Consider the following 27,622-nt stretch of genomic DNA (forward strand, 5'->3'; position numbering starts at 1 on the left):
TCCTCATTCTCCTCAGCAAAGGCTAAGCATATGACAACATAGTAACAACAAATCTTGATATCATTTAGCTGTAAACCGCAGGTCAACTCCTAAATGGTGGTAGTAACAGAAGCAACACTTGAGGACTCTAATGCTGTATAGTGTTCATTGATGCTATGTTATGTAACATTCCTCCTAAGTGATCCTGGTAGCAGATGTGCTTCGTGAGGACACTGACGGTGTGCTGTAAAACATTCTTTGTGGCAGCATGATTCTTATTGCTGTCCACATTTGCACGAGTTCCTAGCTGGAGTCAAGAGTCATGTCATGAGTGGACTGGCCTTGTTACCCATCAACCAGCCTTTACCTTATCAAATACAAGTGAAACAGAACACTATCGTAGAATGTGGGAATTATAACTATTGCCAGGATAGTGGGTACTGTTGGCAAACATTATCTGCACACTGAACAAGTGAAATTCCTTTTGGGTGATGATAATAGCCAAGTTCAGATGAGGCATGTACAACATAATGTACAAGCAATTATAGGGATGCTATACTTTAGAGTATAATCTACATACATAATCTACATACATAATGTATGTAAAATGTCATGTTGATTCTGAATAGCATGTTTCTATTTGTAGACAGAGTCCCTGTTACCTCCTAAGAACAGAAATGTGTTACAAACTGAGAGATGCTGCTTATTCAGAAGCAGCCGACTGAAAGGAGCCTGACACATAAAAGTGGAGAGTCACTTTGACAATGACAGGTAATGCTATCCTTGTACTTCTGTGGTTACAGTTTGCCGTTGCAGCAATGGGCATATTTCAATCATGACCTTTTTCCATGATGCGAAGACATCTCATGGATCAGTCCTTGTTGAAGTTATAGAGTTGCATAGTCATACAGCACGGAAACAGACCTTTCAGTTCAACTCATCCATGGCAACCATGTTTCAAACTAAACATACCCATCAATCTCTGGTTGTATGAACAGAATCTTTTCTCTTGCCAATTCTCTAGTGTCAGGATTCCAAAACACTTTTAGTAAACATTCCCTCATTTTCCAATCATTTCCCACCCTGACTTTTAGGAAACATTTCCCAATCAGCTCTGTTTACAAATTTGTTTTAAACTGTCCTTCGTCCTTCTCACGGAAGCACCACTTCGATAACCTATTATCCAACAAACACCTTCCTCTAGGTAATTCTATTGCTGACTAACTTCCAACACTCATACCCAAGGCATGTAGAATATATCTTCTCATGTCTGTAAAGCTTTTTTTGAGGAATTGACTATTTTGAAGCAGACAGCAGCATTAAACACTGACACAAAATTGGAATAATAGAATTGTTCCTTTAAGGTTCTGAGTTGATATGGCCACCTGCTGGGTGCCCTTCTCCAGTTCTCTCATGTAGCAGGTAGTCCATGGTCTCGTCACATTCCATTGCCAGAGAAACCCTCACAGATCACTCATATCTGTAAATAGCTTCTTTCAGCACAAGATCTTAAGTGACCATAACAATGACTTGAACATCAGTCTGATGGCACCTTGCTAACTGTTCAAACTCTAATCAAGCATAGAGTCCTCGTTGAAAGTTCTAATTGTGCTCCTGGAAATCATGACTTTAAGTGAAACAACTTTAAGCAAATCATAGGTTCCCATAGGAATCAAAGCTAAAGCCTGAGTTTGATTCTTACAGGAAATTCCCATCTGGAAAATACATGCAAGCTAAAGTGCCAGCACTGTTCATTCCTACCTGAATAACTTTCAAAATAAAACACATCAGAAATATAAAATAAATGCCACAGTATATGATGTCTTAAAGAATTGAGCTCCAGTGAAAATTGGTCAATGCATGATATTGCTGGGTTCCAGCAATGACCAACTACTGCCACTAGATGGAGCCCACGAGTGCCAATCCTGTAAAGGAACCAGAAGAAAAGGAGACGCTACAAACAGATCCCAAGGCCTAAGGTATAATCCCAGTTCCTAAGAACAGTGAATGAGCCACAAGGCTAGGGCAAGGGTGGAGAAATGCAACAATAGATCAGGTGGGAAGCAATGCTAGGAGATTTGGAGGCGCCAGTGTTGGACTGGGGTGTACAAAGTTAAAAATCACACAACACCAGGTTATAATCTAACAGGTTTATATGGAAGTACTAGCTTTCGGAGCGCTGCTCCTTCATCAGGTGGTCATTCATTTCTGATGAAGGGCTCTTGCCCAAAACGGCGATTCACCTGCTCCTCCAATGCTGCCTGACCTGCTGTGCTTTTCCAGCACCACACTCTCGACTCTAATTTCCAGCATCTGCAATCCTCACTTTCTCCCTGTTAGACTATAACCTGGTGTTGTGTGATTTTTAACAATGCTAGGAAATTAAGCCAGTCTTCTTGAAAAAATATTGTGTCCTGATGTTCCTTTGAGGTACCCCAATATGGAGCCAACTAAGGCCCAACACCGGGTGAAACCAACACACCATGACATTAAATGCAGATGCAAGATATTAAACCAGAAATTAATACATAATCCAGAGAAATAGGTCCTAAAAATAAAATAAGGTTGAAATGAATATTTTGCAGGGCAATGTAAAACAAGGATTACCTGTATATGAAAGCTCCAAAAGCACAAAGGTAGAAGAAACACATCATGACACATTTGATTAGTGCTTTTGGGGGAGTAGGGTATCAGACAAGGTTCAGACAAGGCAACTAGTTTGCAGCATCATCTCATTGCTCTACAGCTTGGTGATGCTCATTAGATGAATGCCACCAAAGCCATTTATCAAGATACTACCTTGCATTTTCCATATTCAAAGTGTGCAGGCACATCTTGAAAATAATGTTGCAATTTCTTTTGTGGCCACTAAGCACTAAGTGGTCAACTGTAATCTCCAAATATCTCCTTTAACATCATTCTTTGATCTTGTGAGTGACCTCGTGGGCTAATCACTGATTACAACAGTTTGCTCTTTCCGTTTAACATTGTTACAGACGCTGACTGAAACAGTTCTGTATGTAACTTTTAACACAGTTGACTTTGTCATCTATCTCCAACACCCTCCAGTTGTCTGGGGACTGAACTCACCTTCTTTCATTCCTATCTATCCTGTCATAGCTAGAGACAATAATTTCTCTTTCCAATCCCTCATTGTCTCCAAAGACCCCAAAGAATCCTTGGCTTCTTCCTATTTCTCATATGTATACTGCCCCTTTGTGATATCTTGCCAAAACTCATTACATTCCAAGTAACATTGAAGATACCGAACTCTACCTCATCCCCTCCTTTCTCAACCGTCCATTGTCTGCTAATTGTCAGACAGGGGTTGTCTGATATTCCGTATTGGACAAGATTAAATTTCTTTTAACTACTTGGAAGTCTAGGCTATCATCTTCTATCCCCATCAACCTGAAACTGCCTCTCTCCTTGGTCATTATCTGAGGTTGTAGACCTCAGATTGCAACCTCAACAGCCAAGACACTTTGGGATGAACTTCCAACCAAACAGACCATCTAACAACTACTTCCACCTCCATAATTTCATTCATATCCACACATAAGACTCATAGTCATAGAAACAGACCCTTCGGTCTAACTTGTCCATGCCGACCAGATATCTTAAATTAATGTTGTCCCATTTGCCAGCATTTGGCCCATATCCCTCTAAATCCTTCCTATTCATATACCCATCCTGATGCCATTTAAATGTTGTCTTACCTCAGCTCAGCTTTGGGAACTCTCATCTTTGCCTTTGTTGCCTCTTAACTTGAATACACAATAATTTCCTGGCAAGTCTCCCATTTTCACACTCTTGCAACTTGAGGTCACCCAAAACCATTTTCCGTGTACTTTGACTTACACCAAGTACTGTGCTCTTTGGTCTACAGTGGTTCCCAGTCCAGCAACCAACTCAATTTTAAAATGTTCAGCCTGGTTTTCAAATCCCTTAGGCATCTTGCGCCCCCCATCTCTGTAATCTTCTCCAGACCTACAATCCTCCAAAATTTCTTTGCTGTATTAATTCTGGCCTATTTCACAAGTCCAATATTCACTGTTTCCCATTAGTGACTGTGCCTTCAGTGCAGTGCCTGGGAGATCTAGAATTCTCCCCTCTAAACCATTCCAAATTTATCTCTCTTTGCTCTTTTGAGATCCTTCTTAAAACCTACCTCAATAACTAGGTTTTTGGTTACTTTCAGTAAATTCTCCTGATATAGTCATTTCAAAATGTTTTGTGAAATCACTGAGTCGCTTTACTTTGTTAATGGTGTAATATAAATTCAAGTTGTTTTTATTGTTATTTCCACACCAACCTCACATTATGAAGAGTGAATGATGACATCACTGAGTTTCATTCAAACTGAGGTCCAAGAGAGGAAAGGACATTTTGCAAATCCAAGTCTTTCATAAATTTGTCGCAAGTCGAGACTCCAATTTGACCTGAATTCTTTATACGTTTATAGGTTTTCATAGCAAAGGAATCAATGGGATTAATTGGCAATTCCAGAAAATAACAAAGCGAACAGTTTTCAGGGAAACAGAATGTATTTCAGAGTGCTGCTCTTTGCTGTCAACTAGACTGAGTCAAAGAGCTGGGAAACTAACTGACATTACACAACATGAAGAACTAATCAAAAGCACCAAAACATTATCATATCCAAAAATTAAACTCCCTCCAGTTCACAGTTCGTTGTTAACTATTACAGATACATGTCAGCATGTTGTTGCCAAAAACTAACAAAGATTCATCCTGGATAAGTAACACACAACAGCAAGTCCCTATTTATTGTTTCCCTGTTCTATGTTATTTCAAGGTCAAAAATCACACGACACCAAGTTATAGTCCAACGGGTTCACTTGAAAACACTAGCTTTCGGAGCGCTGCTCTTTCATCAGGTGCTAGTGACTAATGTTGGACTATAACCTGGTGTCGTGTGATTTTTGACCTTGCCCAACCCAGTCCAACACCGGCACCTCCACATTATATTATTTCACGTTTTGGTCAGTTAATGGGGGCTATATTCTAGAATATTCTTTCTTTTACCAAATGGAGAACAGGTCCTAAGGGGCTGAATCCCTACTCCTACTTCACATGTTTGTGTGTTTAGTGTTAAAAAGTAAGTTTTAAAGTCATTTCCTGCTGATCTGACATTGGGCTACATGACCTCGAGGCACCATTTGGAACAGCCTCTACTAGAATTAGAATGTTTGGAATTAGAATCCCTACAGTGTGGAAACAGGCCAGGTTGTTGTTCAGAACAACACCATACAGCCTTGTCAAGGTAGACGCTGCAAGACATGTCAGAGTGTCAACATGGACACCACTATTATACATGGGGACACCTTCCACCATGTCCGTGGCAGGTACTTGTGACTCAACTAACGTTGTCTATCTCATACGCTGCAGACAAGGATGCCCTGAGGCAGGGTACATTGGAGAGACTACAGCAACAGATGAATGGACACCGCATAGCAATCAACAGACAGGGCTGCTCCCCCCCAGTCGGAGAACACTTCAGCGGTCCAGGACATTCAACCTTGGACCTTCGAGTGACCATCCTCCAAGGCGGACTTTAGGACAGGCAACAACACAAAGTAGTCCAGCAGAGGCTGATAGCCAAGTTCGGTACCCATGAGGATGGCCCCAATCAGGACCTTGGGTTCATTTCACACTACAGGTGACCCCACTGCACTACACACACCCACACACACACAAACTCTCACAGACAGACACACACACACAAACACTCCTACAGACCCTCTCTCAAACACAAGCTCTCTTTGATACACTCACATGTACACTCCTACACTCACACATGCACCCTCTCACAGACATATACCCCTTTACACTCACACTCACACATACACACACTCTCTCACGGACACTCATATCCCAACCAACCCCCTCCACACACACACACACACACATAAGTTTGTGGGGTGAATTTGTACTTGCAGAATTACATTTTATTTTGCTCAAAAACTGCATGAATCCATGTAAGATTTTGTAAATCCCTTTTTTAGATTAGAATCAGTCTGAACACTGGGGCACAGACAGCCTCACACAGGGCACCTCACACCTTCAATGCATTATCTGGGCCAAAATGGCACTTACTGGTAAAGTTCACTTGCGAATGTGACTTTAAGAAAGTTCTAGAATTTACACATGAAAGAACTGAAATCAACATGCCCATTCTAAATGATGAGAGACTTAACAAACAGTCCAGGTCTTTTTAGATATATAATTTCAGTTACATCACACTGTAAACTTTTGCTATAAATTCTGCGTCTTACAATCTTATTCTCCACAACCACCAGATGAAGGAACAGCGCTCCAAAAGCTAGTGCTTCCACTTAAACCTGTTGGACCATAACCTGGTGTTGTGTGATTTTTAACTTTGTTCCACCTCAGTCCAACGCCAGCACCCCCAAGTTTTAGATTAGATTAGATTAGATTACTTAGTGTGAAAACAGGCCCTTCGGCCCAACAAGTCCACACCGACCCTCCGAAGAGCAACCCACCCAAACCCATTCCCCTACATTTACCCCTTCACCTAACACTTCGGACAATTTAGCATGGCCAATTCACCTAACCTGCACATCTTTGGACTGTGGGAGGAAACCGGAGCACCCGGAGGAAACCCAAGCAGACACGGGGAGAATGTGCAAACTCCACACAGACAGTTGCCCAAGGCAGGAATTGAACTGTGAATTAAGATTTTGTATCTTCCACGAGGATCTTCTCAATCATTGAATATATATTGTCATCATATAACCCACATGCACACACAAATGCCAGTGATCCTGGGCTGCCTAGAAGCATCCTGGAATCTGAAAAAAAAAATGTCCCCTGGGCCAGATGGAATTTATCCTAGGATTCTCTGGGAAGCCAGGAAGGAGATTGCAGAGCCTTTGGCTTTGATCTTTATGTCGTCATTGTCTACACAAATAGTACCAGAAGACTGGAGGATAGCAAATGTTGTTCCCTTGTTCAAGAAGGGGAGTAGAGACAACCTGGAAATTATAAACCTGTGAGCCTTACTTTAGTTGTGGGTAAAGTGTTGGAAAGAGTTATAAGAGGTTGGATTGATAATCATCTAGAAAGGAATAAGTTGATTAGGGATAGTCAACACGGTTTTGTAAAGGATAGCTTGTGCCTCACAAACTTATTGAGTTCTTTGAGAAGGTGACCAAACAGGTGGATGAAGGTAAGCAGTTGATGTGGGGTGTATGGATTTCAGGAAGGCATTTGATAAGGTTCCCCACCGTAGGCTATTGCACAAAATACGGAGGCGTGGGATTGAGAGTGATTTAGCGGTTTGGATCAGAAATTGGCTAGCTGAAAGACAGAGGGTGGTGGTTAATGGGAAATATTCATCCTGGAGTTCAGTTATTAGTCGTGTACTGCAAGGATCTGTTTTGGGGTCACTGTTGTTTGTCACTTTTATAAAAGACCTGGCTGAGGGCATAGAAGGATGGGTTAGTAAGGTCAGTAGAGTTGTGGATAGTGACGAAGGATGTTGTAGGTTACAGAGAGACATAGATAAGCTGCAGAGCTGGGCTGAGAGTTGGCAAATGGAGTTTATTGCAGATACGTGTGAGGTGATTCACTTTGGAAGGAGTAATAGGAATGCAGAGTACTGGGCTAATGGTAAAATTCTTGGTAGTGTAGATGAGCAGAGAGATCTCGGTGTCCAGATACATAGATTCTTGGAAGTTGTCACTCAGGCTGTTAGGGTTGTTAAGAAGGCATACGGTATGTTAGCTTTTATTGGTAGAGGGATTGAGTTTCGGAACCATAACATCATGCTGCAGCCATATAAACCCTGGTGCAGCCACATTTGGAATGTTGCATACAGTTCTGGTCACTGCATTATAGGAAGGATGTGGAAGCTTTGCAAAGGGTTCAGAAGAGATTTACTAGGATGTTGCCTGGAATGGAGGAAAGGTCTTATGAGGAAAGGCTGAGGGACTTAAGGCTGTTTTCATTCGAGAGAAGAAGGTTGAGGGTGACTTAATTGAGACATATAAGATCATCAGAGGGTTAGATAGGTTGGACTGTAAGAACCTTTTTCCTCGGATGGCGATGGCTAGCATGAGGGGACATAGGTTTAAATTGATGGATGATAGATATAGGTCAGATGTCAGAGGTAGTTTCTTTAGTGGGCGGCACGGTGGCACGGTGGTTAGCACTGCTGCCTCACAGCGCCAGAGACCCGGATTCAATTCCCGCCTCAGGCGACTTGACTGTGTGGAGTTTGCATGTTCTCCCCGTGTCTGCGTGGGTTTCCTCTGGGTGCTCCGGTTTCCTCCCACAATCCAAAGATGTGCAGGTCAGGTGAATTGGCCATGCTAAATTGCCCGTAGTGTTAGGTAAGGGGTAAATGTAGGGGTATGGGTGGGTTACGCTTCGGCGGGTCGGTGTGGACTTGTTGGGCCGAAGGGCCTGTTTCCACACTGTAATGTAATCTAATCTAATCTAATTTACTCAGAGAGTAGTAGGGGCATGGAATGCACTGTCTGCAACTCTAGTAAACTTGCCAACTTTAAGGGCATTTAAAGGTAATTGGATAGGCATATGGACGAGAATGGAATAGCGAAGGTTAGACGGGCTTCAGATTGGTTCCACAGGCCGGCACAACATCGAGAGCCGAAGGGCCTGTACTGCGCTGTAATATTCTATGTTCTATGATGGGACACCCAGCAGAAACACCTTCAGATGATGAACACTGATTAAGAGAGCGTATCAGATATATTCTAGTTCCTATGCACAGATTCTGTTATTTAATAAGTTTCCATAGCACATTTTGAAGAACACCATCAGATATTTTTCACACGTTTTGTAAACCTAGAGGACCAATTTGAAGAAATTAAAGACACCATGCCACAACTGGGTAGAGAATGGCACACAACATCAGATATTCTGGGTAAGTGAACTCACCCGTTTGAACATAATTTCTATCCTTTAAGCAGATTATATACTCAAAAAATATTAAATTGTCAACAACTTTGCAGTTTATATAACAGTCACTTTGGAAAAGTAGTTTTTTGTTTAAGTGTATCGGTTTTCACAAAGTTTGTGAGTAAAACAATCCCTATTGTCTGAATGGGGAACAATTGTCCTACAGCAAATAAATATTTAGTTATACCCCACAGCAAGCTAGCTCTCCTGAAATAAATAACTTTCATTTATAAAGTGCATTTCACATTGCACAATAAGTTCCCATAAACAGAAATGGGATATGACCTATTGGGTGACTGCTTTAGCAAGACTGATTCAAGGATAAATATTGGCCAGAACAGCAAGCAGAACTCTCTTCCTCTTGTTTAGTGTAATGGGATTGATTACACAGATATGGAGACTCAGTTTAAAATTTAATTCTTCAAGTAGAGAATATTAAGGGAAAATTTAATAGATTTAATGTATGTTCAAACTATATATTAATGGTTATAACAAAGCAAATGGGAAGAAACTACTTTCCACTAACAGAAGTCTTGGTACCAGTCTGCATAGATTTAAGTGCAAAAGAACTGGAACTGAAATGAGATGTTTTTTAATGCAGCAAGTTATAATCTGAAAGTGTAGTGGATGTAACTTCAGTAGTAACTTTCGAAAAGGAATTGGATAAATGAGGAAAGGAAGCTACCATCTTTACCTGGTCTACCCTAATCATATCTTCTGATCCAGAGATATGATTGACTCTTAGCTATCCTTTGAAATAACCAAGCAAGTCACTCTGTTCAAGGGCAACTCAAGACAGGCTACAAACACTGGCCTTGTCAGCCACACCCACAAAGAAAACGAGAAAACAATCAGCTAGAATAGGCACAACATCAACCACATTTCGCAGGACTGGAGTCACATGTAGGCCAGACCAGGTTAGGATAGCAATTTCATTCTCTAAAGGATATTAGTGAACCAGACAGGATTTTTGAAATAATAAATAATGGCTTTCTGGTCATCATTAAACTCTTAATTACAGACATTTTTTTAATTCAAATTCTAACATTTGCTATGGCAGGATTTGAACCCAGATCCCCATAACTTTACCTGGGTCACTTGATAAATAATGGAGCAATCATACCCACTAGGCGTTCCCAGTGCTTTTCAGTTTTCAGTTTAGACAGTGACTGAATCCTCAGCTCTGAGAGTCAAGTTATTTATCTGGGGAAATTAATGGCCTCTTAGATGCAAGTCAGCTCTTTTGAATAGGGCTTGAGAACTCATCTACTTATAATGCGGCTAAGGATGGGTGGGTTGAGTGATGGGGGATTTGGAAAAATGCTGCCTATTGGCAGATCGAGGCAATATACTTTGGAATTTATGTAAATGGAGGTGGACCTTCTAATCAGCCCTTCAGAAGTCTGCGTGACTTCACTCCTGCCTCAGGTCTGTCCAATTTCATGGACAACTAACCACTGGGCCAATTAAGGCCCCGGAGAGCACAAAATTGTGTTCTCCAGCAACCTAGAAACAGAGGTTGGAATATGACTCAAGTACAGCCCTGACTCGAGCCTCAAATATGGAAATTATGGCCCTGACCTCTAAGGGGAGCTGTAAATAAAATGCGTTATGTAACTATTTGAGTCATACTCAGAATCACAGGTACTTGATTTCAATGAGGATTGTTTTTGAAATATTTCTGTCCTTGATGCTGGGCCAAACTAAACTCAAATTCTTGAAGAGTCAGTTATGTTTCATTATGTTTCAAGGGCAAACCATGTAGTTTTAATAAATGAATTGATCTTCGGAATTAGTAGGTCAATATTTTAATAAAGGTCTCTTTCCTTGTTAAATGTTAGCACAGTTTTTCTGAGGTTTTATTTCTGGAACAGTACAGTTTCTATAGGCTCACCAGAAACAAAGACACTTGGCACCTCGGGACTCATCTTTTATAAGGCAAATATAACATCATTTTCAATCTGCAGGCAGATTCCTAAATGACCAAGCACCACACAATCAGAACAAAGTCAAGCTTCTTAACAAAGGCACATACAAAGCATTACAATGAATGATAGGGGAAGATGATGCAATGCCACATGGATAGACATAGATATGTAAATATATAGATAGATACCCAACTGAATACAGAGCCACACAGCAAACCACACTGAGATACACATAATAGGAGGCAGAAACACATACAAAATTTGACATACACACATACCAACTAGTAGAGGCAACTAGTACTGATGGCACTAACATAAGCATTAAAATCAGACAGAAAGACACAAAATCCTGAAAACTGCAACATTTATGACCTCTCTGCTCCACAAAGCAAAAGACACACCTGAACAGTCAGGGTAGGTGCAGAGTGTAGCTTGCTGCAAAACCTAATGATTTAGTCCTAGTACAGATTTTCAATAAAGCAGATGAAAACAAAATTGGGCACAATTCTGTAGTTATTACAACTGGGGCTCTGGTCAGTAAATAGTTAAAGATAGTGTAAGGCCAAAGGATATGAATAAGTGAGAGACTAATCTATGACTGTGACATGAAGGAGTTAAATCTGCTTAGTTATCCGGATGCACTGGATTTGTGGAAGGAATGAATATCCGCTTTATTAAATAGCAGAATAACATGCACAATATTCGGGTAAGGCTATAAACACTGTCTGTATTACATTCAGTTCTTTTTAACACCCCCTACAAATCCTCTGTTACTTTATGGATCAACAGATGCATCCATTTTACTGTGGACAGTTTGTGTCTCATTGGGGCTGTCACCCTATTCCTAACTTTGAAACTGATTCCTCGATTCCTGGCTTTCTCACAAGGAGAAACATCCTATCATTATCCATCCTGTCCATCCTCTCAGGATCGTATATGTCTCACCAACATCACCTCTCATTTATATGACCTGCCATGGATGCATGCACAACCTGTTCAACATTTTCTCAAGAAAACTCCTTCATTCCGAGAAGCAGTTGAGTGAACCCCCTGCTACTTCATATCTTCTGCTGAACCGATAACCTGCAATATTTAGTTCCCAGTCCAAGTCTGCACCATGTCTCAGTACTGTTACTATGTCATATTGTCCAAATTAAATTTGTACCAGCAAGTCATTTAATTTATTCCTTAAACGGTGTTTGAACAAGAACGCTTACTTGGGCCACACCTAAACAGGTCCTTCTGCTCTAATATTGTGCAGAGTATGCAAGCATGAAGATAGCAGCTTGAAACAGAACATGACTTTGGGAATTAGTTGAGTAAGGAATTTTAAGTGTTCCTTTTAAGAGTTAATCCTTCCCTAAAATCTAGCCATGTTTGTATTTAATTATACTTTAATGTCAAGTTTCAGTCTTAGTCAGGCATAAACAAGCTGCCTACTGTAGAATTTCAGCTGGTAGAAATGCAGATGGTCTTGCACACTGTGCACAAAATAAGCAAGCACCAAAATAGCTGCTCAAGACAAAGTTAGATATTTGTGAGTGACAGAGTTCAGTTTAGTGAGGGAAGAGGCGATTCCCTGACCTTTTCCATGAATGGAATTGTCTGAGAAATGCAGCAGCAGGTTGTGAGAGTCGAAGCCTGGAAGCAGATAGGTGAGTGGTTGGTGAGTTTGACGTTTTTAGTTTTCCTGCAAATGGGGCAGAAGTTTTAACAGCAAGATGTATTTTGAATTTATAGCTTAACTAATAGTCGTCTTATAGTTAAAACCACTTGATATTGATAATCATTGAATTGTACTTATAAATTTAATTACTCAAATGAAATGATGTGTTGCAGCTGCACCATGTGGGAGCTGATGGACACTTGTGTGATCCACAGAACACAGATTTCTGGTAAATGTTTGCATTGCCATTTGAGGAACTTTGGCTCAAGACTCAAGGAACTGGAGTCTTGAGTTTCTGACACCGAAGTGCATCTGGAAGGGGGACAATTACATGGGCATTTTGTTACAGACACACTGCTTCAGCTAGGTACTTTGAATTTGGTCACAGTTAGGCACAATAGGCTAACTAATGAATACTAATGAGCCAGGTATAGGGATTCAGAAAGCAGTAATGGGGAAGTTTCAGCCCTTGCAAACATCCAACTTTTATATACCTTGGGCAGGAAGCCATTCAAGTGTGAGGATTTAAAAGGAGTTCTGCCGGAAAATGCAACAGTATAAATGGGGGACACATACTGAGACTGAGAGTCCTGAAAGCTGTGTTGCATGCCTCGCGCCATTTTAAAAATATCTCCTCAGAACTGGTGAGAAACGTGGAATGTAAAGGGGTAGTTCCAATTGTCATTCTTCACATGGCACTGATGACATAAGCAGGATTAAGAAAGGATCTGTTGAGCAAGAAGGAAAATAAGCATCTATAGACAAAATTATAAAGCAAAACCACAAAGAGATAATGCCTGAGCCTTGAGCAAACTAGTGTAGGGTTAATAAGATCTGAAGGCAGATTGGTGTGAGACAAATGGGCTTGATTGATGGGGCACTGTCACTGGTAGTGGGGAACGAAGGAGCTGTAATGTTGGGATGGTCATCACTTAAACTGCTCTCGCACCAGTCTCCTGATGAATTCAGGAACGAATGCTTTAGAGAGGACTTCAAACCTCTCTAAAGGACGGGTTGCACCTGAACCAGAAGGCACAAATATCCTGGGAGGTAGGTTTGCTAGCACTCTTCGGGGGGGGGGTTTAAACTAATTTGGCAGGGGGATGGGATCCGGACTTGTAGTCCAGCAAGTAGACTAGCTGTTTGTTAGGATGTCCAAGAATGTAGGGAGGGTGTGGAGAAGGTAGCACTTGCGGGAGTACTTGCGGACACAGAGATGGGCTCAAGTGTGTATACTTCAATGCAAGGAGTATCAGAAATAAGGTGGGTGAACTTAAGGCGTGGATCGGTACCTGGGACTACGATGTTGTGGCCATCACGGAAACGTGGATAGAAGAGGGACAGGAATGGTTGTTGGAGGTTCCTGGTTACAGATGTTTCAGTATGATTAGGGAGGGTGGTAAAAAAGGAGGGGGGGTGGCGTTGCTAATTAGAAATGGTGTAACGGCTGCAGAAAGGCAGTTCGAGGGGGATCTGCCTTTGAAGGTAGTATGGGCTGAAGTCAGAAATAGGAAAGGTGCAGTCACCTTGTTGGGTGTTTACTATAGGCCCCCCAATAGCAGCAGAGATGTGGAGAAACAGATTGGGAAACAGATTTTGGAAAGGTGCAGAAGCCACAGGGTAGTAGTCATGGGTGATTTCAACTTCCCAAACATTGATTGGAAGCTCTTTAGATCAAGTAGATTGGATGGAGCGGTGTTTGTGCAGTGTGTACAGGAAGCTTTTCTCACTCAGTATGTAGATTGCCCGACCAGAGGGGAGGCCATATTGGATTTGGTACTTGGTAACGAACCGGGACAAGTGATGGGCTTGTTAGTGGGTGAATATTTTGGTGATGGTGACCACAATTCTGTGACTTTCACCTTGGTTATGGAGAGAGATAGGTGCGTGCAACAGGCTAGGTTTTACAATTGGGGGAAGGGTAAATACGATGCTGTAAGACAGGATCCGAGGAGCATAAGTTGGGAGCACAGGCTGTCAGGAAAGGATGTCATGGAAATGTGGAACTTTTTCAAGGAACAGATACGATGTGTCCTTGATATGTATGTACCTGTCAGGCAGGAAAGAGATAGTCGTGTGAGGGAACCTTGGTTGACGAGGGAGGTTGAATGTCTTGTAAAGAGGAAGAAGGGGGCTTACATAAGGTTGAGGAAACAAGGTTCAGACAGAGCATTGGAGGGATACAGGACTGCCAGAAGGGAGCTGAAGAAAGGGATTAGGAGAGCTAAGAGAGGGCATGAAAAATCTTTGGCGGATAGAATCAAGGATAACCCAAAGGCATTTTATGCGTATGTGAGAAACATGAGAATGACGAGAACGAGGGTAGGTCCGATCAAGAACAGTAGTGGGAGACTGTGTATTGAGTCGGAAGAGATAAGTGAGGTCTTGAATGAGTACCTTTCTTCAGTATTTACGAATGAGAGGGACCGTATTGTTGAAGAGGAGAGTGTGAAACGGACTGGTAAGCTAGAGGAGATACTTGTTAGGAAGGAAGATGTGTTGGACATTTTGAATAACTTGAGGATAAACAAGTCCCCCGGGCCTGACAGGATATATCCTAGGATTATGTGGGAAACAAGAGAGGAAATTGCAGAGCCGTTGGCAATGATCTTTTCGTCTTGACTGTCAACAGGGGTGGTACCAGGGGACTGGAGAGTGGCGAATGTTGTGCCCCTGTTCAAAAAAGGGAATAGGGACAACCCCGGGAATTACAGGTCAGTTAGTCTTACTTCGGTGGTAGGCAAAGTAATGGAAAGGGTACTGAGGGATAGGATTTATGAGTATCTGGAAAGGCACTGCTTGATTAGGGACAGCCAGCACAGATTTGTGAAGGGTAGGTCTTGCCTTACAAGTCTTATTGAATTCTTTGAGGAGGTGACCAAGCATGTGGATGAGGGTAGAGCAGTGGATGTAGTATACATGGATTTAGTAAGGCATTTGATAAGGTTCCCTATGGTAGGCTTATGCGGAAAGTCAGGAGGCATGGGATAGAGGGATATTTGGCTAGTTGGATAGAAAACTGGCTAACCGGTCGAAGTCAGAGAGTGGTGGTAGATGGTAAATATTCAGCCTGGAGCCCAGTTACAAGTGGAGTTCTGCAGGGATCAGTTCTGGGTCCTCTGCTGTTTATAATTTTTATTAATGACTTGGAAGAGGGAGTCGAAGGGTGGGTCAGTAAATTTGCAGATGATACGAAGATTGGTGGAGTTGTGGATAGTGAGGAGGGCTGTTGTCGGCTGCAAAGGGACTTAGATATGATGCAGAGCTGGGCTGAGGAGTGGCAGATGGAGTTCAACCCTGCCAAGTGTGAGGTTGTCCATTTTGGATGGACAAATAAGAATGTGGAATACAGGGTTAACGGTAGGGTTCTTAGTGAGGTGAAGGAACAGAGGAATCTTGGGGTCTATGTTCATAGATCTTTGAAAGTTGCCACTCAGGTGGATAGAGCTTGTAAGAAGGCCTATGGTGTATTAGTGTTCATTAGCAGAGGAATTGAATTCAAGAGTCGTGAAGTAATGTTACAGCTGTACAGGACTTTGGTTAGGCCACATTTGGAGTACTGTGTGCAGTTCTGGTCGCCTCACTTTAGGAAAGATGTGGAAGCTTTGGAGAGGGTGCAGAGAAGATTTACCAGGATGTTGCCTGGAATGGAGAATAGGTCATACAAGGATAGGTTGAGCGTGCTAGGCCTTTTCTCATTGGAACGGCGAAGGATGAGGGGTGACTTGATAGAGGTGTATAAGATGATCAGAGGAATAGATAGAGTAGACAGTCAGAAACTTTTTCCCCGGGTACAACAGAGTGTTACAAGGGGATATAAATTTAAGGTGAAGGGTGGAAGGTATAGGGGGGATGTCAGGGGTAGGTTCTTTACCCAGAGAGTGGTGGGGGCATGCAATGCGCTGCCTGTGGGAGTGGCAGAGTCTGAATCATTGGCGAACTTTAAGTGGCAATTGGATAGGTACATGGATGGGTGCTTAAGCTAGGACAAATGTTCGGCACAACATCGTGGGCCGAAGGGCCTGTTCTGTGCTGTATTGTTCTATGTTCTATTTTCTATAAACCAAATAGTGAGTGGAAGGGCTTATACTGGTGAGATTTGAAAAGTAAAAGCACAAACAATAGTGCTGGGTAACGCTAACTAGAGAGTGACAAAAAGGGCATGCACACAGAATTACGCACCAACAAATAAATTCAAAGATCATAAGACCAGAGGAAGTAGGCCATTCAGCCCATTGAGTTTGTTCCACCACTTGGTCATAGCTGATACATTTCTCAACCCCATTCTCCTGCCTCCTCCCAGTAATCATTGGTTCGCTTACTAATCAAAAACCTAGCTATATCTGGCTTAAGTACACTCAATGGCTTGGCCTTCGCAGCCTCATGTGCACTGAGGTCCACAGGTTCACCTCCCTCTGGCTGAAGGAATTTTACCATGTAATTCCAAGTACTCCACAATCTCATCCTTAATAACGGACTTTAAAATCTTACCAATGATCAAGGTCAGGCTAACCAGCCTACAGTTTCCTGTCTTCTGCCTCCCTTTCTCCTTAAAGAGCAGTATTACATTAGCCATTTTCCAGTCCTCTGGGAACCTTCCTGACTCCATTCATTCTTGAAGGATCACCACGAATGCCTCCGCAATCTCCTCAGCTATCCCCTTCCGAATTTGGGAGTGTCATCCATCTGGTCTGTGTGATTTATCCACTTCCCCAGCATCTTCTCCTTAGTGATGACAATTATACTTAGCTCTGTTCCCTGACTGTCTTGAAGTTCTGGTCTACTACTGGTGTCTCCCACTGTGAAGACTGATGCAAAGTACATACTCAGTTCCTCTGCTATTTCTTTGTTGCCAATTACTACTTCTCCAACTTCATTTACCAGCAGTCCAATGTCCACTCTTGCCTCTCTCTCACCTTTTATATATCTAAAATAAACTCTTGTAATCCTCTTTTATATTATTAGTTAGCTTACTCTCTTTTTCCTTTTTCTTCCCCTTTAATCCTTTTCAAGTTGTCCTCTGCTTGTTTTTAAAAGCTTCCCAAACATCTGGCTTCCCATCAACCTGCACCACATTGTGTACTTTTTCTTTTCCTTTTATGCTGTCCCTGATGTCCCTTGTCAGTCATGGCTGCCTCATCCTCCCCTGAATATATTTCTTCTTCCTTGGAATTAAGTTTTACTGTGCCTCCCGAATTCCCCCAGAATTTGCTGCTCCTTTATCTTCCCTGCTGGGCTCCCCTTCCAATCAACTCTTGCCAGCTCCTTCTTCATGTCTTTTACTCAATTATAGTAACATTAAATCTGATACTACCTTCTCCCTCTCAAACTGAATTCTATCATATTATGGTCACTGCCAACAAGAGTTCCTTCACCTTCAGCTCCCTAATCCAGTCTGCCAGTTTACCAAATTACAGATTACCAAATCCAGACTGACCTGTTCCCTAGTGGGTTCTACCACAAGCCGCTCCCTCCAAAAAAAAAGCATCTAACAGGCGTTCCACAAATTCCTTTCCTTGTGACCCACTACCAACCTGATTGTCCCAGTGTTATGGACTAAGCCAGACCACTCAGAACACTCTTCAGCAGGTAGCCCAGACCATAACTTTGCAATTTGTTTTGGTAAGTGTACAGGGAAAATTATCCGGAGTGAGGTAGCTAGGTTGACTACCAGGTTTTAAAACAGACAAAAATTTATTCACAAGATTACACAACGAAACACATAAAACAGAATAAAGAAACCCTAGGGAACTCAGTCTATCCAAACTAGACTTAATTATGCTGTTCCGAATATGCACAACAGTCCCAATAAGCAAATCCTCTTGAAAAACAGTATAAAAAATGGAACAAATGTTTACAGGTTGAAGTTAGAAGGGCAGAAAGAGAGAGGGCCTATTCACACAGTCCACTGCTGAATTTTGGGACTGAACTAGTTCTGGACTGAACTAAACTGCTCAGCTAGAGAGCTGACCACTCCCCTTTCATTATACACGTCACTTCTAAAACAAGACCACTTTGGCATGAAGTCTCATCTATTTACATATGAACAAAAAGGTCTCTCAATACCCTTTAATCTCTGTACCAAACCAGTCTAATCGGAAATGAGAGTGATTTATTACCCCTCTGACAAAAACCAAAGACACAGTAGACTTGAGAAAAGGAACAGCTTTTAGAAAAAGAAACCAGCTTTGTGACACCTCCCCCTTAAAAAATTAACCACCAATATCAAAAGATGGCTTTAAAACTCTTCAAAAACCCGGTTAGTAGCATAAAGACACATATACACTGTACTAACTATAAACATGCAAATATACACAACCACATGCAAATTCAGGCCGTTGCACACCCACCACCACACGCTCCCGTATCTCACTCGAGTCTCGATAACACATCGGCAATCATGTTTTCACGACCTGCCCCCATCTAAACAGTCTGTCAGTTTTGCCCTCAATTTGACCAGAAATGTCAATGGGTTATGATCAGTGTATACGATTGTCTCAGATGCATTGTTCGTAATATAAACACCGAATTGTTGTAATGTCAACACCAAGCTTAAAATCTCTTTCTCCATCGTTGAATATTTCTGTTGAGGAATGTTCAACTTTCTGGAAAAATACCTGCTGGGTCATTCTATTCCCTAGTCATCCTTCTGCAGGAGCATCGCACCGACACCCACATCACTGGCCTCGATAGCCACCTTGAAAGGTTTCGTGTAATTTGGTGTGGCTAATACTGGGACAGTGGTTAATACAGTTTTTAGCCTGTTAAATGCCTTTTGACAGACCACTATCCACTGAAACTTTTTGCTCTTTTTTACAATTTGGTGGGTGGAGCAGCCACACTGCTAAAGTTCGGCACAAACGTTTGGTAAAATCCACTCAGTCCCAGGAACTGTTTTTATCGTCAGTGATGTGAGAAATTCCCCAATTACTATCGTTTTCACATCCCATGGGGTCATTTGCCCATGTCCAATAACATGGCCCAGGAAGATGACTTGGGCTTTGGCAAATTCACTTTTAGCCAGGTTTAACACCAAACCTGTCTTCTGATGTCGATCAAATAAGTCCGATGTAAATGTTCCTTCCATGAGTGACTAAAAATCACCACATCATCAAAATACACCACACAGTTGGGTAATCCTGCAATGATTTTATTAGTCAGTATCTGAAAAGTGGCTGGAGCATTTTTCATACCAAATAGCATGACTTTGAATTGATATAGTCCATATGGCATTATGAAAGCCGAAATTGCCTTTGCTCTCTCTGACAGAGATACTTGCCAGTAACCTCTGAGCAAGTCCCACTTAGAAATGTAAGCTGCTTGTCCCATTTTTTCAACACAGTCCTCCAACCGTGAAATTGGATATGCATCAGTCTTTGTAATGGTATTGACTTTACGATAGTCCACAATAACCGTTGGGTACCATCTGGCTTTGGCACCACGACTATGGGAGATAGTGAGGAAAGAGATTGATCTGAGACGGGTATAGCTGAGAACAGAAGTGAGTCAAAAAGTCAGGGCCGGCAGGGACAAGGTAGGACTAATAAATTGAACTGCATTTATTTCAATGCAAGGGGCCTAACAGGGAAGGCAGATGAATTCAGGGCATGGTTAGCAACATGGGACTGGGATATCATAACAATTACAGAAACATGGCTCAGGGATGGGCAGGACTGGCAGCTTAATGTTCCAGGACACAAATGCTACAGGAAGGATAGAAAGGGAGGCAAGAAAGGAGGGGGAGTGGTGTTTTTGATAAGGGATAGCATGACAGCTGTATTGAGATCTCAGCTATCTGTAAGGATAATAGGGTAGTTATGGTAGGAGATTTTAACTTTCCAAACATCGACTGGGACTGCCATAGTGTTAAAGATTTAGATGGAGAGGAATTTCTTAAGTGTGTACAAGACAATTTTCTGATTCAGTATGTAGATGTACCTACTACAGAAGGTGCAAAACTTGACGTACTCTTGGGAAATAAGGCAGGGCAGGTGACTGAAGTGTCAGTGGGGGCGCACTTTGGGGCCAGCGACCATAATTCTATTTGTTTTAAAATAGTGATGGAAAAGGATAGACCAGATCTAAAAGTTGAAGTTCTAAATTGGAGAAAGGCCAATCTTGACAGTATTAGGCAAGAACTTTCGAAAGCTGATTGGAGGCAGATGTTTGCAGGTAAAGGGACGGCTGGAAAATGGGACGCCTTCAGAAATGAGATAACAAGAATCCAGAGAAAGTATATTCCTGTCAGGGTGAAAGGGAAGGCTCATAGGTATAGGGAATGCTGGATGACTCAAGAAATTGAGGGTTTGGTTAAGAAAAAGAAGGAAGCATATGTCAGGTATAGACAGGATAGGTCGAGTGAATCCTTAGAAGAGTATAAAGTAGGAGTATACTTAAGAGGGAAATCAGGAGGGCAAAAAGGGGACATGAAATAGCTTTGGCAAATAGAATTAAGGAGAATCCAAAGGGTTTTTACAAGTATATTAAGGACAAAAGGTAACTAGGGAGAGAATAGGGCCCCTCCAAGATCAGCAAGGCGGCCTTTGTGTGGAGCCACAGAAAATGGGGGAGATACTAAATGAATATTTTGCATCAGTATTTACTGTGTAAAAGGATATGGAAGATATAAACTGTAGGGAAATAGATGGTGACATCTTGCAAAATGTCCAGATTACAGAGGAGGAAGTGCTGGATGTCTTGAAACGGTTAAAAGTGGAGAAATCCCCAGGACCTGATCAGGTGTACCCGAAAACTCTGTGGAAAGCTAGAGAAATGATTGCTGAGCCTCTTGCTGAGATATTTGTATCAACGATAGTCACAGGTGAGGTGCCGGAAGACTGAAGGTTGGCAAACATGATGCCACTGTTTAAGAAGGGCGGTAAGGACAAGCCAGGGAACTATAGACCAGTGAGCCTGACCTCGGTGGTGGGCAAGTTGTTGGATGGAATCCTGAGGGACAGGATGTATTTGGAAAGGCAAGGACTGATTCGGGATAGTCAACATGGCTTTGTGCGTGGGAAATCATGTCTCACAAACTTGATTGAGCTTTTTGAAGAAGTAACAAAGAAGATTGATGAGGGCAGAGCAGTAGATGTGATCTATATGGACTTCAGTAAGGCGTTCGACAAGGTTCCCCATGGGAGACTGATTAGCAAGGTTAGATCGCATGGAATACAGGAAGAACTGGCCATTTGGATACAGAACTGGCTCAAAGGTAGAAAACAGAGGGTGGTGGTGGAGGGTTGTTCTTCAGATTGGAGGCCTGTGACCAGTGGAGTGCCACAAGGATGGGTGCTGGGTCCTCTACTTTTTGTCATTTACATAAATGATTTTGATGCGAGCATAAGAGGTACAGTTAGTAAGTTTGCAGATGACACCAAAATTAGAGGTATAGTGGACAGCGAAGAGGGTTACCTCAGATTACAACAGGATCTGGACCAGATGGGCCAATGGGCTGAGAAGTGGCAGAAGGAGTTTAATTCAGATAAATGCGAGGTGCTGCATTTTGGGAAAGCAAATCTTAGTAGGACTTATACACTTAATGGTAAGGTCCTAGGGAGTGTTGCTGAACAAAGAGACCTTGGAGTGCAGGTTCATAGCTCCTTGAATGTGGAGTCACAGGTAGGTAGGATAGTGAAGAAGGCGTTTGGTATGCTTTCCTTTATTGGTCAGAGTATTGAGTACAGGAGTTGGGAGGTCATGTTGAGACTGTACAGGACATTGGTTAGGCCACTGTTGGAATATTGCGTGCAATTCTGGTCTCCTTCCCATTGGAAAGATGTTGTGAAACTTGAAACGGTTCAGAAAAAATCTACAAGGATGTTGCTAGGCTTGGAGGATCTGAGCTAAAGGGAGAGGCTGAACAGGCTGGGGCTGTTTTCACTGGAGCGTCGGAGGCTGAGGGGTGACCTGATAGAGGTTTACAAAATTATGAGAGGCATGGATAGGGTAAATAGGCAAAGTCTTTTCCCTGGGGTCGGGTAGTCCAGAACTAGAGGGCATAGGTTTAGGGTGAGAGGGGAAAGATATAAAAGAGACCTAAGGGGCAACCTTTTCACGCAGAGGGTGGTACGTGTATGGAATAAGCTGCCAGAGGATGTGGTGAAGGCTGGTACAATTGCAACATTTAAGAGGCATTTGGATGGGTATATGAATAGGAAGGGTTTGGAGGGATATGGGCTGGGTGCTGGCAGGTGGGACTAGATTGGGTTGGGATATCTGGTCGGCATGGACAGGTTGGACCGAAGGGTCTGTTCCCATGCTATACATCTCTATGACTCTATGACTCTAGATGAATCTCTGCCCATTTCTCATCTGCATGAATGTATGATGGTCTCATTTCCTCATTAAGACATCATTTGTTAAATAATAACACTCAGGAAGGCATTCACTCTCCTCTGTATATGGCTTTTGATATTTTAAGTTTTAAGTTCTCATCTTTCTGCTGTAACTCAATAAGCATCGCAGAGTTAAAGATACTTGCATATTTACCTTATTTGCTCCTTCTCTGTTCCACTTATCTGATCGAAGAAAATTGCTGATAAAGCTATGTCAGCTTTCTTTTCTGTGCCTTTTGATCTCTCCTGCTTCAACTTGTGCCTCTGTGATCTTGTGATCACACAATCAGGGAAGATTTCTGGATAAACATTCTCCATGTCTTCAGTTGCCTGCGTCTCCACTGGCTTTTCAATCAGAGTAGGCAGCACACCTACTGGTGAATCAGCTATATCATTTGCAAGGACAAATTGTATTCCTGGAGCTGAGAGTTTGTCCTGTACCCCTGCCACAAATTCTCCACTCTTCTCTGGACTCTCTAGCCTCACTTTGCATAATTGAGCACTTGTGTCTCTCACCTTGAATTCCCGTGACCAGTACCTTCTCTGGCAATAGTCTCTCAAGAGTACATATCTCGTCATTCTTCAGCATCACAAACTGAGAGGATCCTGTGTCCCTTAATATTGTAACCTCTTTACCTGCTGCTCCTGGCCTATGTGAATAAGCTTTACCCTTGCATATATGTTTTTTAAGCAGATCTGATACTTCCTCCATAATCAACCTCTGATCATCTTGTACGCTCTGAGGCAGTTGTCTAACTTCCCTTATGCTTTTTGTTACTAGTCCAACAAAACTCCCAGGCTTATTCAGTTTTCCTACAGCTGGCTTTCTCCTAGCCCACGAACACTGTGATTTCTTGTGGCCCACTTTATTACAATGAAAACACTGGTGTTTTTTAACGTCTTTGTCCCCCTCAAGGGTTTCTTTTTTACCCTGTGGTAGGTTATCCTTAAGATCTTCACTAAGATCTACCTTTCCCTTTCCACGTGAGGATTTCTCTTTGTCCCAGTTTCTATCCCTCATGGACTGAAATTGATTCTGGAAGCCAAATCGTGTTTTATGGACCAGCTCATAATCATCAGCCACTTCAGCTGCTAACCTCTCTGTTTTAACTATCTGCTCTTCCACATGAGTTCACACTACTTCAGGCAGTGAGTATTTGAATTCCTTCAAAATAATTACCTCTCTAAGGGCATCATAGGTTTGCTTGATTTTTAAAGCTCTTATCCATCTTTCAAAATTATTCTGTCTGATCCCTTCAAACTCAATATAGGTTTGACCAGGGTAGATTCCTGAAACGTTGTCTATAGGCTTCTGGTACAAGCTCATATGCACTGAAAATGGCTTTTTTCACCTCCTCATATTCCCCAGATACCTCCTCTGATAGTGATGCGAATACCTCACTAGACCTACCTACAAGTTTCATTTGAATCAACAAAACCTACATTGCAACTGGCCACTGCATTTATTTAGCCACCTTTTCAAATGAGATGAAAAAGGTTTCCACATCCTTCTCATCAAATTTACGCAATGCTTGAATATAAACAGTTTCTCACTGGGCTTCTTAATACCAGGGGCTTGCTCACCCTCACTCTCTTTTTCACTAAGCCTACCCTCAGCCTTTATCTCCAACTTTTTAAGCTGGCTTTCCTTTTTAAGTGTCAGTTTTTGAAGTTCAAAAGCCCTGTCTTTTTCTTTCTCTGTTCTCTCTTTTTCCCTCTCTTCTGCTTTCAATCATAACTCAAACTGTTTTGTTTCTTCTGCCCTTTCCTTATCTCTTGCCTCTAACTCAAGCTGCTTCATTTGCAACTGAATTCTTGCCATCTCTGTAGATTCTGATGGTTTCTCTGGCATGTTTAAATGTTGAGCTACTGCTGTATTTATCCCTCCTTTCCTCACAGACACAGGCAGTTCCAATTCCAGCTTCTCTGCTAACTCCTGCAGAGGTCTTATTCACCTTTACAAAACTTCCAAAGTCACCGCATCCACTTCCAGAAAACTTTTGGCGACTGAAAGAGCCATTACTATCCCAAGCTTTGTCTACCAAACCAAACCATATCGCAAAATAAAAACACTAGCACCTACCACCCGCTGTTTAAAATCCCGCAAAGAGTCTCCAATCTGTTATGGACAAGGCTAGACCACTCAGAACATTCTTAAGCAGGTAGCCCAGACCATAACCTTGCAATTTGTTTCAGCAAGTGTGCAGTGAAAATTACGCAGAGTAAGGTAGTTAGGTTGACTACTAAATTTTAAAACAGACAAAACTTTATTCACAAGATTACACAATGAAACACAACAAGCAGAATAAAGAACCCCTACAGAACTCAGTCTATCCAAACTAGACTTAATTACACTGTTCCGAATTTACACAACAGTCCCAATAAGCAAACCCTCTTGAAAAACAGTATAAAAATGGAACAGATGCTGACAGGTTGAAGTTAGAAGGGCAGAAAGAGAGAGGGCCTGTTCACACAGTCCACTGCTGAACTTCCCAACTAGTTCTGGACTGAACTAAACTGCTCAGCTAGAGAGCTGACCACTCCCCTTTCATTATACACGTCACTTCTAAAACAAGACCACTTTGGCATGAAGTCTCATCTGTTTACATATAAACAAAAAGGCTTCTCAATACTCCTTAATCTCTGTACCAAACCAGTCTAATCGGAACTGAGAGCGGTTCTGACAAAACCAAGGACATAGTATCTTTGAGAAAAGCTTTTAGTAAAAAGAAACCAGCTTTGTGACACCCAGTCCAAGTAAGCATTTTCCAAGTAAGCAAAAATGGCAAAAATAATTATCTGAATGCACATAGCATTCATGACAAGATGAGTGAATTTATAGAACAAACAGAAATAAATGAGTTTTGTTCATTCGTTTTTATAATACTCATTATCAAGAGGTGCTTGCAATGTGGCCAATGTATTCAAGCATAGTTACAGCAATATCAGGCATTCCTGTAAGTATGGAGGGAAAGGGAAAGAAGGTGTGGTAGCTCTGTTAACAAAATGACATTCAATATAATTATGCATACTATCATGATTCAGAAGATCAAGATACAAAATCAGTCTGGTCAGAAATAAAAGAAAACAATAGAAAGTCACTTGCAGAAATAAATTACCGACTTCACAACTGTAGTTACAAAGTGGACAGAATATACATCGAGAAATATTGGGCTTGCAAGAGAAGTAAATAACCATGCGTAACTTTAACCTTCACAGTGAGTGAACAAATCAAATAAACAATGGTAGCAATAGGAAGAACGTTAAAATGTTGGACCTCACAGGTAGTTATCTCAGGATTACTACCAGTGCCACAAGCTAGTCAGAATATAAACAATAGGATATATAGGTGGCTGAAAAGATGGTGTGAGAGGGAGGGTTTCAGATTTGTGGGGCATTGGGATTGGTTCTGGGGGAGTTGGGACCTGTATAATCTGGACATGTTAAGCCTGGGGAGGGCCGGGATTCATGTCCTTGTGGGGCGTTGGTGGTGGGTGGGAAGGGTTGGGAGAGAGACAACCCCCCTTGTGGGGGGTTGGGAGAGAGACAAACCACTCTACCTGTCCACCACTTACTCACAGAAACCATGTCTGTTCTTAGCCAAACAGAGCCTACCCATAATGCCACCGGCACCTCAACTCAACTACACTCAGCTCAGGAACTAACAGTGATGAAACGAGACATTACCTAAGCTGTTTCCACGACTGAAGGAACAGACTACGCAGATGATCCGCTAACTGGTTTTCCTACCTCACAATTGTATCACTGCTCACAAAGCCCACGCAGACTAGGGGGCACCAACATACCCTAGAGACCCATTGAAGCCAAGATGTTGGCTATTAGCACCCATTAACAGATTAGCTAAACCTCCTGTTAGAATTGTCAACTGATGGATACTGCTGGACAAGCAGCTGTTTTCTATTAACTGTATTCGAAATGGCATTGTCTTGTAATTAACTGCTACAACCCTATAAGAACTGTCTGTATCTGAAGCTCAGGGAAGAGAATCATTGACTTAAACTGTGCAAAGTGTCTGTTTTGTATCAGTCCAGTCAGTTTCTCTTCCCCATGAAATCGTGAGAAATAAACCAGTGTTCGTCAATTACACAAGATCTGTGTGTGGCCTCTATTTGTAACTGGACAATTCTCCAACAGGGGGATACCTGGTAGAGTGGTTGAGGAGGGTTTAAAGTCATGCGGCAAGGGGATGGGAACCAGAAGAGGAGGGCAGTAGATGCAGGAATTGAGGGAGAGATAGAAACCAAGGCAAACGTGACTAAGAACACGAACGGTGAGGGAAATGCTGCTGAAAAGAGCTGGGTAAGTGGTCTTACATGCTTGTGTTTCAATGTAAGAAGTATATTAGGCAAGGCAGATGAACTTACAGCTTTGGTTAGTACTTAGAGCTGTAACATTATTGCGATTATGGAGACTTTGCTGAAAGAGAGACTGGACTGGCAGCAGAATGTCCTGGTATTTAGATGTTTCAGGTGTGAGGTGGGGGAGTAAAAGGGGTAAAGGAGTGTCTCACAGCTGTCAGAAACTGTGGTGCTGGAAACGCACAGTCGGTCAGGCAGCATCCGAGGAGCAGGAGAGTCAGGAAGAGCTTATGCTCGAAACGTCGACTCTCCTGTTCCTCGGATGCTGCCTGACTGGCTGTGCTTTTCCAGCACCACACTTTCTGACACTGATCTCCAGCATTTGCAGTCCTCAGTTTCTCCTATCTCACAGCTGTACTGCAGGAGACC

The 27,622-nt window shown here is 42.2% G+C and overlaps 1 protein-coding gene and 1 long non-coding RNA gene across 6 annotated transcripts in view; one reads left to right on the top strand and one right to left on the bottom strand.

The window, feature by feature from the left end:
* LOC122554015 (metastasis-associated protein MTA1-like) overlaps positions 1-27,622 on the bottom strand; it is a 171,821-nt gene that overhangs the window by 19,777 nt on the left and 124,422 nt on the right. The window lies entirely within an intron of this gene.
* On the top strand, positions 534-26,972 carry LOC122553837 (uncharacterized). The gene is made up of 3 exons (XR_015757984.1): positions 534-750; positions 5,389-5,659; positions 26,475-26,972. It is a non-coding gene; the product is annotated as an uncharacterized LOC122553837 (long non-coding RNA).

The sequence above is a fragment of the Chiloscyllium plagiosum genome, unplaced genomic scaffold (assembly GCF_037043375.1).
Source record: "Chiloscyllium plagiosum isolate Xiang-an unplaced genomic scaffold, Cpla_swu_hap1 HiC_scaffold_8, whole genome shotgun sequence".
Lineage (NCBI taxonomy): Eukaryota > Metazoa > Chordata > Chondrichthyes > Orectolobiformes > Hemiscylliidae > Chiloscyllium > Chiloscyllium plagiosum.